The 17,244-nt window shown below is 37.7% G+C and overlaps 2 long non-coding RNA genes across 2 annotated transcripts; both read left to right on the top strand.

Moving 5' to 3' along the window:
* Positions 1-2,710: 2,710 nt before the first annotated feature.
* Positions 2,711-6,871, top strand: LOC130010482 (uncharacterized). Its single transcript, XR_007682522.2, has 3 exons — positions 2,711-2,890; positions 4,380-4,726; positions 5,747-6,871. It is a non-coding gene; the product is annotated as an uncharacterized LOC130010482 (long non-coding RNA).
* An 8,190-nt stretch (positions 6,872-15,061) lies between these two features.
* LOC126827013 (uncharacterized) lies at positions 15,062-16,989 on the top strand. Its single transcript, XR_007682539.2, has 3 exons — positions 15,062-15,227; positions 15,487-15,835; positions 16,256-16,989. It is a non-coding gene; the product is annotated as an uncharacterized LOC126827013 (long non-coding RNA).
* The last annotated feature ends 255 nt before the right edge of the window (positions 16,990-17,244 follow it).

Raw genomic sequence — 17,244 nt, 5'->3', positions numbered from 1 at the left:
ATATATTCCATTACCCCCGGTGTGGTGTCACGAGCAAAAGAGAATATGATATATTTATATACCCACCAAAAGAGAATATGATATATTTATATACCCACCAAAAGAGAATATGATATATTTATATACCCACCAAAAGAGAATATGATATATTTATATAAAAGAGAATATGATATATTTATATACCCACCAAAAGAGAATATGATATATTTATATACCCACCAAAAGAGAATATGATATATTTATATAAAAGAGAATATGATATATTTATATACCCACCAAAAGAGAATATGATATATTTATATACCCACAAAAAAACGTATTTATCAACCTTGGCTTCAAATGTTATATAAATTATTCCCATGCTAGGCCTATAACATATTCCTGAAGCAATGGCCCGAGAAATCCCCCTCTGTCCACTGCTGGATTGGCTTCTGATATTTGAGCTTTTGAGGGAGTGTGTCTAATCCCAATTACAGCTACATAACAGCCCTTCGTTTAATCTGGGGTCTTGCCTAAAACTTTGGACAGTGATTTAAGGTATTAAAAACGGTGAAAGTCTTGATAGCCTCGTTTGTCACGCAATTAGTGTTTCGGTAATAGTCTGCTATGTACTGGTTAACTGGACATAATAAAATCGTGAGTCATGACGTAACGTTATGAAAACATATTTGGTCCAATGTGGAGCCATGTTTAAAGCGTAATCATATTGTTACGCAGTTAGCTATTGTTTGTTAATCCGAGTATTGACCAGTCATAATTTGGAACAGAAATTTGCTTCCATTAAAGCAGTGTTTAGTGGGATTAGCTCTAAACGACTACCAAAACCATCGGGTTGTCGAGAATTGAACGGATTAAAACAAGATCACCATTTAATAATTAAATTTAGTGAGTGGCTTAGAATATAAAAGTAATTTGAATAAAATGTCCATTTTTGAACAATTATAACAGGGGTTGCCAGCTTTTTATTTAAATCTTTAAAGCGAAAGTAATTTGACATTCTGCTTTTTAGCTTTTCCAACCGTATAAAAACACGAGAAACGTACCCAAATATATTAAAATATTTGAAAAAAAACCTAAAACCACCATTTAGGTGTGATAAACTGTAAACTTTAAAATGAATATTTTTTTAGTATCAACGTACTAAATTATATGAAAATATAATAAAATATATAAACCACTATTTAGGTTCTATAAACTGTAAACTTTAAAATCGATATTTTTATAATATCAACGTATATATAATGAAAAATATTACCACAATTAACATATATTTATTATCAACACTAATTATCATTGATAACTATCAACCGATGTATATGGAACAAAATACCGAGGTCCCGTTGGCTTGGAAGTTGGAATTCCGTCAAGGGGATCACGTGGCTAAGTGGGTAAGACGCTAGCTCGCTAGCCTGGAGGTCGGGTGTTCGATCCCTGCATTGGCCGAGAAAGTTCATCCAGATTTTCCGGCGTGGTTCTCCCTTGTCAGTGATGCAGGACGGAGGGGCTGACAAGGAAAGCTGTCTAGTCGTTCGGATGGGACGAAAAACCGAGGTCCCGTGTACACATTGGCGTGCACGCAAAAGATCCCTTGGCAGTTGGAATTCGATATAAGAGTAGGCCGTAGTGCCGCTGTCCGGGCAAAATTTCCCTCATAGCACACTGTATGGCGTTTGCCCGTCTTCATTAGCCCAGGTTAGGAGCAGAACAGTAGGACGTAAAACTCCATTTCATTTCATTTGGAATTCCGTCACAGTACACTGTATGGCGTTGCCCAGTCGGAGCAGAACAGTTTAAACGCCAACATCAAGAGTATGCCGCTGGTCAAATATATTGACCTGACCTTATTATATTAATCTTATTATATTAACCTTACCGCGTTAAATACAGCTGGACCACGCAGTGGCTCAATGAGTAAGACGTTGGATCGCCGGGGGGGGGGGGGCTCGGGTCCCAATGCTGCCCAGACAGTGCCAGTGGATTTTCCGGCGTAGACCCACATGGCAGGGACAGTGTCTAGTCTTTAGGATTGGCCTAAAAACAGAATACCCATGTACACATTGGCGTGAACTTAAAAGAAACCTTCGCAGTTGTAAATTAATTTAAGAATGGAAGTCGTAGCGCCGCTGTTCGGGCAAAAATTCCATCATAGTACACTGTATATTGATAAAGAATTCTAGTCGAAACGTTGCCCGGTAATAAACCGTTAAAGTATTCTATAGTTAACCATGTGAACGTGCAAGACAATATAGTATTTATGCATATAATGTTTTTCTGTGATATAATTTAGCCTGTCTCGTAATATTCACCATATGTTTGGCCGCAATATAGCCCGGTTGGAGCTGAGGTGCCATAAAACCACATTTCATTTCATTTTATTTATTGAAAGGCGACGCCCATATTACAAGCTTACGCAATACGTATAAATAGACTGGTTTTCCCGTTACTATAGTATAGAATAGACTACGTTATCCAGACATAAATAAACACCCACTGAACAGACAATTGTGGAGTATTCATTCAGATAGTTACAACACTATTTATTATATTGATATATTTAGGTTATCTTAAACACCGGGAATTTATTATATTCGTTTTAACAAGTCGGGATTATATTCTTTATCGAGAATGGATATTCATGAGTGTAGAAATATTATAATTATTTATCGTATTTGATCTCATTCAACGTAAATAGTAGTGAGACAGGTTATACAAGACTAAAACTCGTCATTAATACACTATACATAGACTGTGTTTTTCCAATGGGTAATTTTTATAGAACCCCCTTGATCTAGTGTTATACAGTTCTGTTAGTCTTTAGTAAAGTTCTAAGGGAACTCTAGTGGAAGAAAGTTGTCATAGAATAATAAGCACAAGAAGAATGGCCACTCCAGTAAGTACAACTACGTCATGTTTATAAAATAACACGTCAGTTTATGACGTCAATATCTAACTATCGAAATCTTGATAATGAATGTCTTATCTCTTGTAGAATACAAATACTGACGAGTGAGTACACGAAGCAGTGTATGTTTACTCCTATATTTGATACAACTAGTAGTTTAGTTTAAACATATTTTATTGAAAAATTTCTCCTGGTCTTCCGTTTAATGGACGTTAAACCCCAGTTCTTTCTCGGTGAGGAACTGTGTTATTGTCATTCCCCATAGCACCTTCTTTCTGTCTGTGTCCACCAGTCCTAACAACATCTTCAACACGATAGAAACAGAAAGTAGGATTTTAGCATTGAACTGAACGTACGTAACTAACGTACGAAAATTAATTGGTGGCTGGGTTTTTTTTCGCACGTATACAGTGAATGGCCATTTTGCTCAGTAATCCCAGCCAGAATTTGGCTATTTTCTAAATTTGCGTTAAAGTTTAAAATATTTGTTTTAGAACTGAAACACATTAACTATTAGTCAATCCCAAAGCTAAAAACATCAACAGAATTGATTGTGTATACCTGAAATAGATCCGACCGACGCACAAAATAGTGCAATATGGCGGCCTCTATGAACAACCCTCGCAGACGCTGTCGTTGAAAACAACATCAATTCTATGAGTTGTAGATGTTATTTTTGTGAAAAATCATTGGAAGAAGAGAGAACATGTTGGGACTCTACGAATTATATAGTCTTTATGAGTGCAATGGACACAATGCTGAAGATAAACCTATTGTTTACAATGTTGACCTCTTGACCCATTGACGCCAATGTCATGATCTGTGATGTGTAGATCACGTGATATGGATATCATGGCTACTGACTGTGTCTGAGATACTTCTCCGCAGGTAGCGTGTCTCAGATGTTCAGAATGTGAACTGAATGGTGGTGTTGTTGTCACAACTCCACCGATCATCAGTGGCGTACAAGGAAAGGGGGGTGGGGTAGACGGACTAGGTCATAGATTCTGGTAAGATAGAGAGGTGGGGATGGGGCATCAAATATCCAATCAAAGAATTTAAATTTGGCCTACAGTCCAACATGCTGGTGTAAATATGGATCTGTGTTTTAAATGAACGAGACGATAGTAGACAACATGTTACATATAAAGAATAGAAATGTGATCGATTTATATTTAATTTAAATACAAAGATTAATTCATCTGATTCTGTATATATTTAAAATGTCTTCTCGTCTCACATGTTTCAGTACTCGACCCTGTGTTTAAGTCAAGGAGTTGTCCCCAGGCATCAACAAACTTCTGTACGCCACTGGTCAACCGAGCATCTCAAACTAGAGATTCAGCGCATGCGCTTAATTTACAGCTCTCTTTTCTGATATTTATATTCGTCGATGATTATCATATCTAAGAAGAGAGATATTGTTGTAATAATATTTACAAGTAGAGACTGGTTGTTTATTTATTTTCTATTCCAGATATCAACCGTTAACAACAATACCTACTACATGTATAATATACGTGGTGATTGTGAAGCTGTACAGATTGGAAAATCAAACACAATATTAAATGAAACTAAAAACCAGACCGACCCGGATGATCGCACTTCCGATATGGAAGATTTCCGGTTTAAATTTAATCGGATAAATGAACAATTTGAAAGAAAAGATGAAGAAATAGCTGCATTAAAAAACAGGGTGGCTGACCTGGAAGCATTTAAGAAGAAAGTAGAACAATCAGAAGTCAAGACAAACACCAACACTAATACTAGACGTTATATCAGGGATACCAGTAATGACATTACTCTAAAGTTGGTATTTTGCCGGTAAGTAGATATGTTCATAATAATATATATTTTGACAACTGTCAAATTTTACATACTGTTACAAGAGTCTTGAGTTTTGACTTCTATGGAATGATCAAGTTTCCATATCACGTGACTTGAATAATAACCAACTAGAGGTGACTTGAATAATATACTGACTAGTGAAACAGTGGGATGTATTTTACAATATCCATAGTCAAAATAGTATTATATATTTAATAGTGTATTTAATAATAAGGGCTCAAGACAATGATTTTATCAATAATTTATCATTTAAATAATTAATAATACTCTTGTTCCTAAAGTTTACAAAGATGATTATTGATAATGATATATTAACCTGTATTTATATCTATGGTGGCCGATTGGTAAGAAAATGAAATGAAATGAAATGGGTTTTAACGTCCAACTGTTCTGCTCCGGGAGCCACAGTGGCTAAGTGAGTAAGACGCTGGCTCGCTGGCCTAGACGTCGCAGATTCGCCCCCGGTGATGATCGAGAAAGTTCATCAATATTTTCCTGCGTGGTTTCTCGTTGTCAGGGATGCAGGATGGAGGGCCTGACAAGGACAGCTATCTAGTCATTCGGATGGAATGAAAAGCCGAGGTGCTGTGTATACATTGGCGTGCACGTAAAAGATCCCTTGGCAATTGGAATTGGATATAAGAGTAGGCCGTAGCGCCGCTGTTCGGGCAAAATGTCCCTCATAACGCACTGAATGGTATAAACCCGTCTTCATTAGCCCAGTCGGAGCAGAACAGTAGGACGTTAAACTCCCATTTCATCTCATTTCATCTCATTTCGTTCTGCTCCGACTGGGCTAATGAAGACGGACATATGATAGCAATCAGCCACCATATATATCAGTTGATAATGATATAATATATTAACCTGTATTTATATCAGTTGGTAATGATATAATATATTAACCTGTATTTATATCAGTTGATAATGATATAATATATTAACCTGTATTTATATCAGTTGATAATGATATAATATATTAACCTGTATTTATAGATGTATAGATATGGGTACTATAACTGTGAGTAAGAAAGTCAGTGTTAATGATTTAATGAAGTTGATAGAAGAGAAGAAGAATGAGAAGATTAGTCTGCTTGTTATAGAGGGATACAGACATGGTAGTATGAGAGTTATCTACGACAGTGATAGCAACAAGAACGACTATAGCCTGGAACAACTTGGTGTTGTAGACCAGGACCAGGTTGTGTTCTGTTGATAGTAAAATATAGAGATTATATTGATATGATGTATTTATGGTCTCCTTTATATTGAACAATGAGGTGTGTCGGGTGGGGTAGGGTAGATATTACTTATAGTAAAATATAATGGATGAACCAGAACGAGGTTAGGTATTATTATCTTATTGTCTCTTGATTAGGTTGTGAGGGTGGAATAAAGTAAAATGTTAAAATGTTAGAGTGGTGTAATGTGGTGGGTGGGAGTGGTGTGTGTTTAGGGTGTGGTCAGTGGTGGTTGGTGGTGTTGGTGTTGTGTGTGATGTGATGGGTGGTATACGTGGTTGGGTGGGTGCTATGTTAGTGATGAGTATTACCAACCACATCAGCACCCTAGTATTTAACCAAGTATCTTATACCCCCCCCCCCCCAACCCCCATGATTGATATATTGAATCTTACTCTAAGTAATATCTAACCTGTCCCAACTGTCCACCTGTCCCACCTGTTAGTATTTAACCAAGTATCGTATACCCCTCCCCCCCACCACCCCCATGATTGATATATTGAATCTTACTCTAAGTAATATCTTACCTGTCCCACCTGATTGATATATTGAATCTTACTCGAAGTAATATCTTACCTCTCCCACCTGTTCCACCTGATTGATATATTGAATCTTACTCTAAGTAATATCTTACCTGTCTCACCTGTCCCACCTGATTGAAATATTGAATCTTACTCTAAGTAATATCTAACATCCTAATATAAAACTAGCTTTCTACTGTAAATAAAGCTGTAATTCAATAGTCACGATTATTAGGTGATATGTAGTCGTGATCATGTGATAACTAACTGACATGTATATAATATATAATTATATTAGTTAAACAATGTTTTATATTTTTTGTTCTAATTTTGTTTCAATAAAATATTTTATAACTAAACTAATGTCGTTCTACTAATATTTCTATGGTGTCAAGAAATGAGGTAGTTTCCACTAACAGAGGGGGGGGGGGGGTCAGTCTGCGGTATCATGAAAGACTGGATAACGCCGTCAACATTCTCGTTGATTAAAATAAAAATACGCAAATACAATCTGTTTCTAATCTAGATTAAATGAGTTTTTAGTGGGGACTTGAAAATTGTGAAACTTTGAGATTCCCTAATTTTTAATGGCGGGGTGGGGGACGATTGGTTAGTGCGTGCGCGTTGTATCAATAATGTTTGTCATATTGAGTCAACTGTCGTGGTTTTCGATTCCCAGGTAGTATGTGACAAGGAGTAAGGTCGCCTTCCCAACCTCGTGGGTTTTCTCCGGGTCCTCCAGTTTCATCCCACTTCAAAAGGCCCCTACGCGCAAGTAAATTATTGAAAAATAACTGAACCATGTTAGTCCCGAAATGACAATGTTTGTGTCGAGTGGACGCTAAACCCCATATCTCTCTCTCTCTCACTGACAACAAATTAGTTTAGTTTTAGGAAGAGCAAGTATGTTTTTGATATTCGATCTTAGGGATTACAATTTGTCAAAAGTTCAGATAAATATAAGGGGACGAAATAATTTCGACATTGATAGACTAATGACAGAACTTTATACTGGAATCCCGAGTTCGACATTCAACCAGTGAAGCGACTTTAACATGGATGATATGTGTAAATACAGTTTGTAGTTACCTGCTGTGTGGTACCTAATACAACACCTTAATGTTACCTACCTGTATATAACAGTACCTGCTGTGTGGTACCTAATACAACACCTTAATGTTACCTACCTGTATATAACAGTAGGCCTACCTGTTAACCATATACACCAACCTACCTGTATATAACAGTACCTGTCGTCCATATACAACAACCTACCTGTATATAACAGTAGGTCTACCTGTCGACCATATACACCAACCTACCTATATATAACAGTACCTGCCGCCCATAATATAGTACCTCTATGGTACCATATACACCAACCTACCTGTATATAAAAGTCCCATAGAAATGGAGATAACTCTTTTTTAACCTGACAAATTACTTTAGTTCAATACAGTTATATCAGCCCCCCATTGTATCAACTTGTATCAACTGATAACACTTCTCAGCTGAATAATACAATAGGAAATTAATTTACCAAAGGCTCTGTTATTTTAAATATAATATTTACAGGTTACACCAATGTGAATATTTACTTCATGCATACAGTTTACTATTTACAGTTTATAATACGTAGATATTTGGTGGGGGGGGGGGCGGTGTATAATATATGTTCCTTGTGAGTGGTTTCTGTATATGTTTCTTGTGGGGGTTGGGGGGGGGGGGGGTCACGGTGTATAATCTGTGTTCATTGCTCCTTGTAAGGGGGCCACGGTGTATAATTGTTGTTCCTTGTAAGTGGCTACTATGTATATTTCATAGATATATATCCCTTGTAAGCGGCCACGGTGTTCTTTGTTCCCTGAAAGGGGGTCACGGTGTATAATTTGTGTTTCTTATAAGAGGGTCACGGTGTAGTACTATCCGACTACACATCTTAGTTTTTGGCCTGATCGTCTAATGGGGGGTTGGTTGGCTCTGGACTGCTACTGTTGTATTTTTTAAGGACTTCACCATTGTTTTTTCTCACGATACCGACTCAAATAAGTAACAGAAACAATGATGGTGTTTTTGCTAAACATTTTATGTCACCACAGTTACACAGTAGTCTACATTACAATATTTAAAATTAACATCTCTTTCTCTCCAACCCCAATCCTGTAAAAATCTAGCCAGCATGGCTAGACCCAGGAAAACACTACCGCATGAAATAGTCGTCTAAAGAATCCACATGATCTCTCTCAATTATTCTAGCCCCGCTCCCTTATATAGGTGCCTATTCTTTTGTCTGTGTTTATTCTTTTGTCTGTGTTATTTACGTAAACAACTGATAACAGCTAAATTCCAAATATGGAATGGACATCCACCCCAATCCTGTATATCGACAGGGATTGTTACCTTATTTGGTCAACAAATATGATATATGTTTTATAACAAAGAAACATGTAAATGACCAACATGCTCATTAATCTATAGCTCAGTTAACGTCTCAAAATAACCGGCATATACTTTCTATAATATTTGTGGTTATGAAGTTAGAATCAATAATATGAAAGATAATGCTATTGTTCTAGCCATCATATTTCCACATTCTTGTCTTTAGACCCCATGTCTTGCTATTGTCACAATATTCATAAACATTTTTAATTTGCGTTTCAGAATTAACTTATACCATAGCTAATATTTTGCCAATGGAGAATAATTAATCAAAACTCTAATATTATTTTACATAGATGTTTCAAAGCACAAATTCTTTCCCTCCATATTACTACACGGTGTAAAATATGTTGGTAAGGTGTAAGAGGGCCGTTGGCATACATCAAAGTAATGAAGAGCATGCAGGAACATTGACCGGGAAAAATAACTCGATACCACATTGGTTTTATCTGTTGTCATAAGCCCAGTTGGTGCAGGAGAGTAGGACGTTAAACACCATTTCATTTCATTACGTTATTCACGATCTTTACGTAACGGAATATATGACGTCACAAATACTACCATCTGTATCACTGATCTCGATACTATTCATAGTTCGGCAATTAACTGATAACTACAATACAATGTATATTCATAGTTCGGCAATTAACTGATAACTACAATACAATGTATATATTTTATTTAAATACAATTTAGATGATTATATTCTATTATGAAAGCCACATGTTGACATACTGTATAGAACATCAAATATAATATACATACATCAGAGTTTAGACCATTATATGAAATCCTTCACAAGAAGATAACCAATGATAATTATATATATATATATATATATATATATATATATATATATATATATATATATATATATATATATATATATATATATATATATATAGTAATAGTACATTACATATAATACCCATAAACTTCAAATAATATACATTGTAAATCATATCAGTCAAATCATCCGTCAATATGGTACTTGGATGGATCTAACATAGACTTGATCATCATAACTATACCATGTATCATATGAACATAGGCTTGATGTTCATCGCTATACCATGTATAAAATTAACATAGACTTGATGTTCATAGCTACCATGTATTTGATTAATGTCAGATTTCTTGGAATATTCATTTGTCCGGCACTAATTGACCCGACGAGCCACGCTGACTCAGTGCTAAAAGACGTTGGAGGGGAGTTGGGTGGGCGAATGGTTAACGCGTACGTATTGGATCATAAGGTCTGTCATTGAGTCAAGTTTTGTGTTTTCGATTCGCCGCTTGTAGGTGGGAAGGAGTGGGGTCACATGAAGATATGCCGTAGTTTATTCGAGATATAAAAACAGATTGTAAAGAAGCTCAATCATGGAATATTCCATATACCAACATATTAAATGATTATGATGGACAAATCTTACCAATATTTAACTAACAACCAGGTATAAAAACAGAATTATCTTACACATAAGTAATATCGAATTTGGATGCATGTTGCATGGCAACAGTTTGTTGTATACTGTAGTTAAGAACAAGTAATATGGAATTTGGGTGTATGTTGCATGGCAACCGTTTGTTGTATATTGTAGTTAAGAACATGTAATATGGAATGAAGTTTAAAAAACATTAATTATCAACTAATAATATTTCAGTACATATACACATCATAAGCTTTAAAGGGGATCACGTGGCTAAGTGGGTAAGACGCTGGCTCGTTTGCCTGGAGGTCGGGTGTTCGATCCCTGCATATGCCGAGAAAGTTCATCCCGATTTTCCGGCGTGGTCTCCCCTTGTCAGTGATGCAGGATTTAGGGCCTGACAAGGACAGCTGTCTAGTCGTTCGGATGGGACGAAAAACCGAGGTCCCGTGTACACATTGGCGTGCACGTAAAAGATCCCTTGACAGTTGGAATATAAGAGTAGGCCGTAGCGCCGCTGCCCGGGCCAAATTTCCCTCATAGCACACTGTATGGCGTATGCCCGTCTTCATTAGCCCAGGTTAGGAGCAGAACAGTAGGACGTTAAACCCCATTTCATTTGATTTCATAAACTTTAAATTTGGATCTATAAATAAAACTTTATAAACCTTTTTGTTTTTGTTCCTTACTCGAATCGAATGAAAGCATATAAAATAAATAGGATTATAAATTATGAATATTACGCGTGCCCCTAGTACACCAAACCTCTAGCTTTTATAGAACTTTATAGATAACTTTAATGTCTTTTTGTTAAATCTGTCATAAATCAAGAACAAGGTATAGATATTAAGCATAAAATGTGTTATTTAAGATACACTGTGTAAGAGCTAAATCGGTTTATAGCAAGTCTTTTATTTGGCTTCAAATGTTATATAAATTATTCACATGCCAGGCCAATAATAAACTAGATAGACCATCGGGTTGTCGAGAATTGAATGACTTGAAACACGATCACCATTTAATAATTAAATGTAAACTTGATGAATGGCTTAGATTAATGTAATTTGAATAAGATCCCATTATCTGTTTTCAGATTAACCAACCGTATAAATACACGACAAACGTACTGAATTATAAACGTACTAAATTATATGAAAATATAATAAAATATATGAACTACTATTTAGGTGTTATAAACTGTAAACTTTAAAATGGATATTTTTATAATATCAACGTATATATATTGAAGAATATTACCACAATTAAATTATATTTATTATCAAGACTAATTATCATTAACAACTATCAACCGATGTATAGTCATTCGAATAGAACGAAATACCGAGGTCCCGTGTACACATGCGTGCCCGTAAAAGATCCCTTGGCAGTTGGAATTCGATATAAGAATAGGCCGTGGCGCCGCTGTCCGGGCACAATTTCCCTCATAGCACACTGTATGGCGTATATCCGTCTTCATTAGCCCAGTTAGAGAGAGAGAGAGATAGAGAGAGAGGGAGAGATGGGGTTTAACGTCCACTCGACACAAACTAGGTCATTTCGGGACTAACATATCTTTAAATCTTTTAATTTCAATAATTCGCTCTGCGCGTCTGGGTCTTTAGCAGTGGGAGGAAACCGGAGGACCCGGAAAAACCCCACGAGATTGGACAGGCGACCCTACTACTCACGTTCAACCGGGGAATCGAAACCCCGCCAGTTGACTCAATGACAGACGGTAGGATACAGCGCGCGCGTGCTAACCATTCGGCCATCCAACCCCCCAGCCCAGTTAGAAGCAGAACAGTAGGACGTGAAACCCCATTTCATTTCATATCATTTCGCTAACCAGGGGGTCTGGGATTCGCTCCCGATGCTGGCCTTGAAGGTTGCCCTCTGGATTTTCCGGCGTAATCCCCCATGGCAAGGACAGTGTCTAGTCTTTAGGATTGGACGAAAATCAGAATCCCGGTGTACGCATTGGCGTGAACTTTATAGAAACCTTGGAAGTTGGAATTCGATATAAGAATGGACGCCATAGCGCCTCTGTTTGGGCAAAAATTACATCATAGTACACTGTATATTGATAAAGAATTCTAGTAGAAACGTTGCCCGGTAATAAACCGTTAAAGTATTCCATAGTTACACGTGAACGTGCAAGTCAATATACGTATTTATGCATATAATGTTTTTCTGTGATATAATTTAGCCTGTCTCGTAATATTCACCATATGTTGGCGCAATATAGCCCGGTTGGAGCTGAGGTGCCATAAAACCACTTTTCATTTCAAATAATTTATTGAAAGGCGACGCCCATATTACAAGCTTACGCAATAGGTATATATAGACTAGATTTTCCGTTACTATAGTATCGAATAGACTATGTTATCCAGACATAAATAAACACCTACTGAATAGACAATTGTGGAGGATTCTTCTTCTTCTTCCTCTATAGTGCCTGACTCTAGTAGAGTGTAAATATGCACTGGCGCATCTCGAAAGACAGCTAAAAACCATCTGGCTTGTATGTACAGTTAAAAACGGTTTAAAAACGGGGCAGATCACTTCAGACATTGGGGGTCAGCAGTGCAGCTGGGCTGGGATCTTGCTTAGCTGCGCTCTGAACTCCTCGATGTTGGTGGCTTGTGTTATTTCGTTTGGCATTCTGTTCCAATCTGTGGTGGTCCTTGGAAAGAAAGAGTACTTGTACACGTCTCTATGAGTTGGTGGTTGACGGTACTTGTTGGTTCCTCTAGTTCTGCCATCGCCTGGTGTTAAGTAGTCTAGCGGTGGGATCTCTATCAGCTCATGTGTGATCTTATAGAACATGGCTAGTCTAGATCTGACTCGGCGTGTTTCTAATGACTCCCATTGTAGGTGTTGAAGCATGGATGTTACGCTGCCTGGGGTCCTATCAGTGTCTTGATGTTTTTTCGTTGGTATGGGTCCCACATCGACGAGGCATATTCCAGTGTGGGTCTCACTAAGGTGGTATATGCGATGGCCTTCACTGGTTGTTTACAGCCCTTCAGGTTGCGATTGATAAAACCGAGGGTCCTGCTGGCTTTGGATCGTATGTTGCCGATGTGTTCGTCCCACTTTAGGTTTTTGCTGATGGTGACTCACAGGTATTTGCTGTTGGTAACTGACTCTAGGGTGTGGCCATGTAGGTTGTATTGGTACTTGGTGATGGTTCTCTTGTTGGTGACATGTATTACCGTGCATTTCTGGGGGTGAAATTCCATTTGCCATTCACGCTCCCATCTGGCAAGTGATGATAGGTCCTTCTTTAGTGCCTGGGCATCCTCTTCACTGTGAATGTGTCTATACATGAGGGCATCATCAGCGAAGAGTCTGACATCTGAGGTGGTGTATTCGGGCAGGTCATTGATGAACGTAAGGAACAGAAGGGGTCCCATCACCGTGCCTTGGGGGACTCCGGATATGACGTCTGCGTAGGAGGAGGAACACCCATCAAGGTTGACTCTTTGTGTCCTCCTGGCAAGGAAGTCTCTCACCCATCGCCTCGTGTTGTCTCTTATCCCATAAAACTGGAGCTTCTGGAGAAATCGGTGGTAAGGGACCTTGCCGAAGGCCTTGGCAAAATCAAGTAATATCACGTCGACCTGTTCCCCTCTGGCGAGTGATTTAGCAAGGGCATCGATGGTGATGATTAGCTGAGATTCACACGACCTCTTGGATCTAAAGCCCTGTTGCTTGTCAGTTAAGATGCTGTTGATGTCATGATGCTTCATTATCTGGCTGTGTACGATATGCTCTAGCACCTTGCAAGACACCGATGTTAACGAGACGGGCCTGTAGTTGGATGGCTGATGTCTGTCTCCCTTCTTAAAGATGGGGACTATTGCCGCCTCCCTCCAGTCATCTGGTATTGTGCCGCTGTCTAGGGAAGTCTGGAAGATGGTGGTGAGGATCGGTGCTAATTCATCAGGGTAGTCGCGCAAAAATCTTGTTGGTATTTCATCCACGGTGATGTGATCCATGGTTGGATGAGGACTGGGGCCTTTCTCTGGGATGCTTGTCGTTTTCTCCTTTGTATAGACAGAGTGGAATTGCCTGTTCAGGATTTCAGCTTTGGTGTCGGATTCGCTGTATAGTAGGCCGTCGTTGTTCTTAAGGTGAGCTACACCGTTTGAGTCTTGCTTCTTGTGTTTTATGTAAGCCCAGAATCGTTTTGAGTTGTGTCTCATGTCTCCACTGAAGGTAGGAGTCGTTTGCTCGTCGGATATCACTTTGGGTTTTGCCTTAAGGGTGTTGTACCGTATCCATTCCCTATTCGTGTTGTTTCTTCTGGCTCTCTTGTACGCTCGTCTTTTGCGTCTGGTTAATCGGTTGAGGTTTCTGTTCATCCATGGATGCGATTGTTTGGTAACCGTCATCTTGGATGGTATGTGAGCCGAGATTAGCTGTTCAATTTTTGATCTGAAGCTTGACCACATACGACATACGATTCATTCAGATAGTTACAATACTATTTATTATATTAATATATTTAGGTTATCTTAAACACCGGGAATTTATTATATTCGTTTTAACAAGTCGGGATTATATTCTTTATCGAGAATAGATATTCATGGGTAGGGAAATATTATAATTATTTATCGTACTTGATCTCGCTTAACGTAAATAGTAGTGAGACAAGTTATACAAGACTATAACACGTGGTTAATACGCTATACATAGACTGTGTTTTTCCAATGGGTAATTTTTATAGAACCCCCCTTGATCTAGTGTTATACAATTCTGTTTGTCTTTAGTAAGGTTCTAAGGGAACTCTAGTGAAGAAAGTTGTCATAGAATAATAAGGACAAGAAGAATGGCCACCCCAGTAAGTACAACTACGTCATGTTTATAAAATAACACGTCAGTTTATGACGTCAATAACTAACCATCGTAATCTTGATAATGACTGTCTCGTAGAATACAAATACTGACGAGTGAGTACACGAAGCAGTGTATGTTTACTCCTATAGCTCTCTTTCCGATATTTATATTCGTCGTCGATGATTATCATATCTAAGAAGAGAGATATTGTTGTAATAATATTTACAAGTAGAGACTGGTTGTTTATTTATTTTCTATTCCAGTTATCAACCGTTACCAACAATACCTACTACATGTATAATATACATGGTGATTGTGAAGCTGTACAGATTGGAACATCAAACACAATAAATGAAACTAGTAACCAGACCGACCTGGATGATCGCACATCCGAGATGGAAGATTTCCGGTTTAAATTTAATCGCTGAAAATGGCTGAAAAATTTGAAAGAAAAGATGAAGAAATAGCTGAATTAAAAGACAGGGTGGCTGACCTGGAAGCATTTTAGAAGAAAGTAGAACAATCAGAAGTTAAGAAAAATACCAACACTAACACTAGGCGTTTTAAGAGAGATACGAGCGATGACATTATTTTACGGTTACTTGACGACGGGTAAGTAAATGTGTTCATATTAAATATGTTGATGAATTGTAAACTTAACAAACTAGAAGTGTTGAATTTTGACTTCTATTGAATGATGGTTTGTTACAATAATTTTTTTTTCTAGAAGTTGTAAATAAATGTGTTCATATTGATAAGTTTAATGATTTTAAACTTTACCAAGTTTGACTTCTATCGAATGGTGGTTTGTTACACTATTGAATGATGGTTTGTTACAATAACAAGTTTCTATATCACGTGGTTTGAATAAAAACCAACTAATATTACCTGATGTATAAATACACGTGACTTGAATAATATACTGACTAGTGAAACAATGTGATGTATTTATATCAGTTGATAATGATAAAATATATTAACCTGTATTTATATCAGTTGATAATGATATAATATATTAACCTTTCTTTATAGAGATGAAGATATGGATACTATAACTGTCAGTAAGAACGTCCGTTTAAATGATTTAATAAAGTTGATAGAAGTGAAGAAGGATGTAAAGATTAGCAGGATTGATATATGGGGATATAGAGATGCATATTTTAGTTTGTTTGATCTATGGGGATCTAGGCCTAGGGGTATGACATGGATCTACAGCAGTGATATCAACAAGAAGGACTGTAGGCTGGAATGTGTTGTAGTCCAGGACATGGTGATGTACTGGTGATAGTAACATATAGCGATTATAGTGATAGGATGGTTTGATGGGTTCAACACTTCTTCTTTTGTTTTATAATGGTTGACCTGGGTTGGCCGAGAGGATGGGGAACGAGGTTAGATATTATTGTCTTTTTGTGGTGGTGTGATTGTTGTGTTTAGTGATGAGTGGTGGTGTGTTTTAGGAGTGATTGTGTAAGTGATGAGTGGTGGTGTGGTAGGAGTGATTGTTGTGTTTAGTGATGAGTGGTGGTGTGTTTTAGGAGTGATTGTGTAAGTGATGAGTGGTGGTGTGGTAGGAGTGATTGTTGTGTTTAGTGATGAGTGGTGGTGTGTTTTAGGAGTGATTGTGTAAGTGATGAGTGGTGGTGTGGTAGGAGTGATTGTTGTGTTTAGTGATGAGTGGTGGTGTGTTTTAGGAGTGATTGTGTAAGTGATGAGTGGTGGTGTGGTAGGAGTGATTGTTGTGTTTAGTGATGAGTGGTGGTGTGTTTTAGGAGTGATTGTGTAAGTGATGAGTGGTGGTGTGGTAGGAGTGATTGTTGTTTAGTGATGAGTGGTGGTGTGTTTTAGGAGTGATTGTGTAAGTGATGAGTGGTGGTGTGGTAGGAGTGATTGTTGTGTTTAGTGATGAGTGGTGGTGTGTTTTAGGAGTGATTGTGTAAGTGATGAGTGGTGGTGTGGTAGGAGTGATTGTTGTGTTTAGTGATGAGTGGTGGTGTGTTTTAGGAGTGATTGTGTAAGTG

Source organism: Patella vulgata, chromosome 7 (assembly GCF_932274485.2).
Source record: "Patella vulgata chromosome 7, xgPatVulg1.2, whole genome shotgun sequence".
Classification (NCBI taxonomy): domain Eukaryota; kingdom Metazoa; phylum Mollusca; class Gastropoda; family Patellidae; genus Patella; species Patella vulgata.
This window is presented reverse-complemented; position numbering and strand designations above follow the sequence as displayed.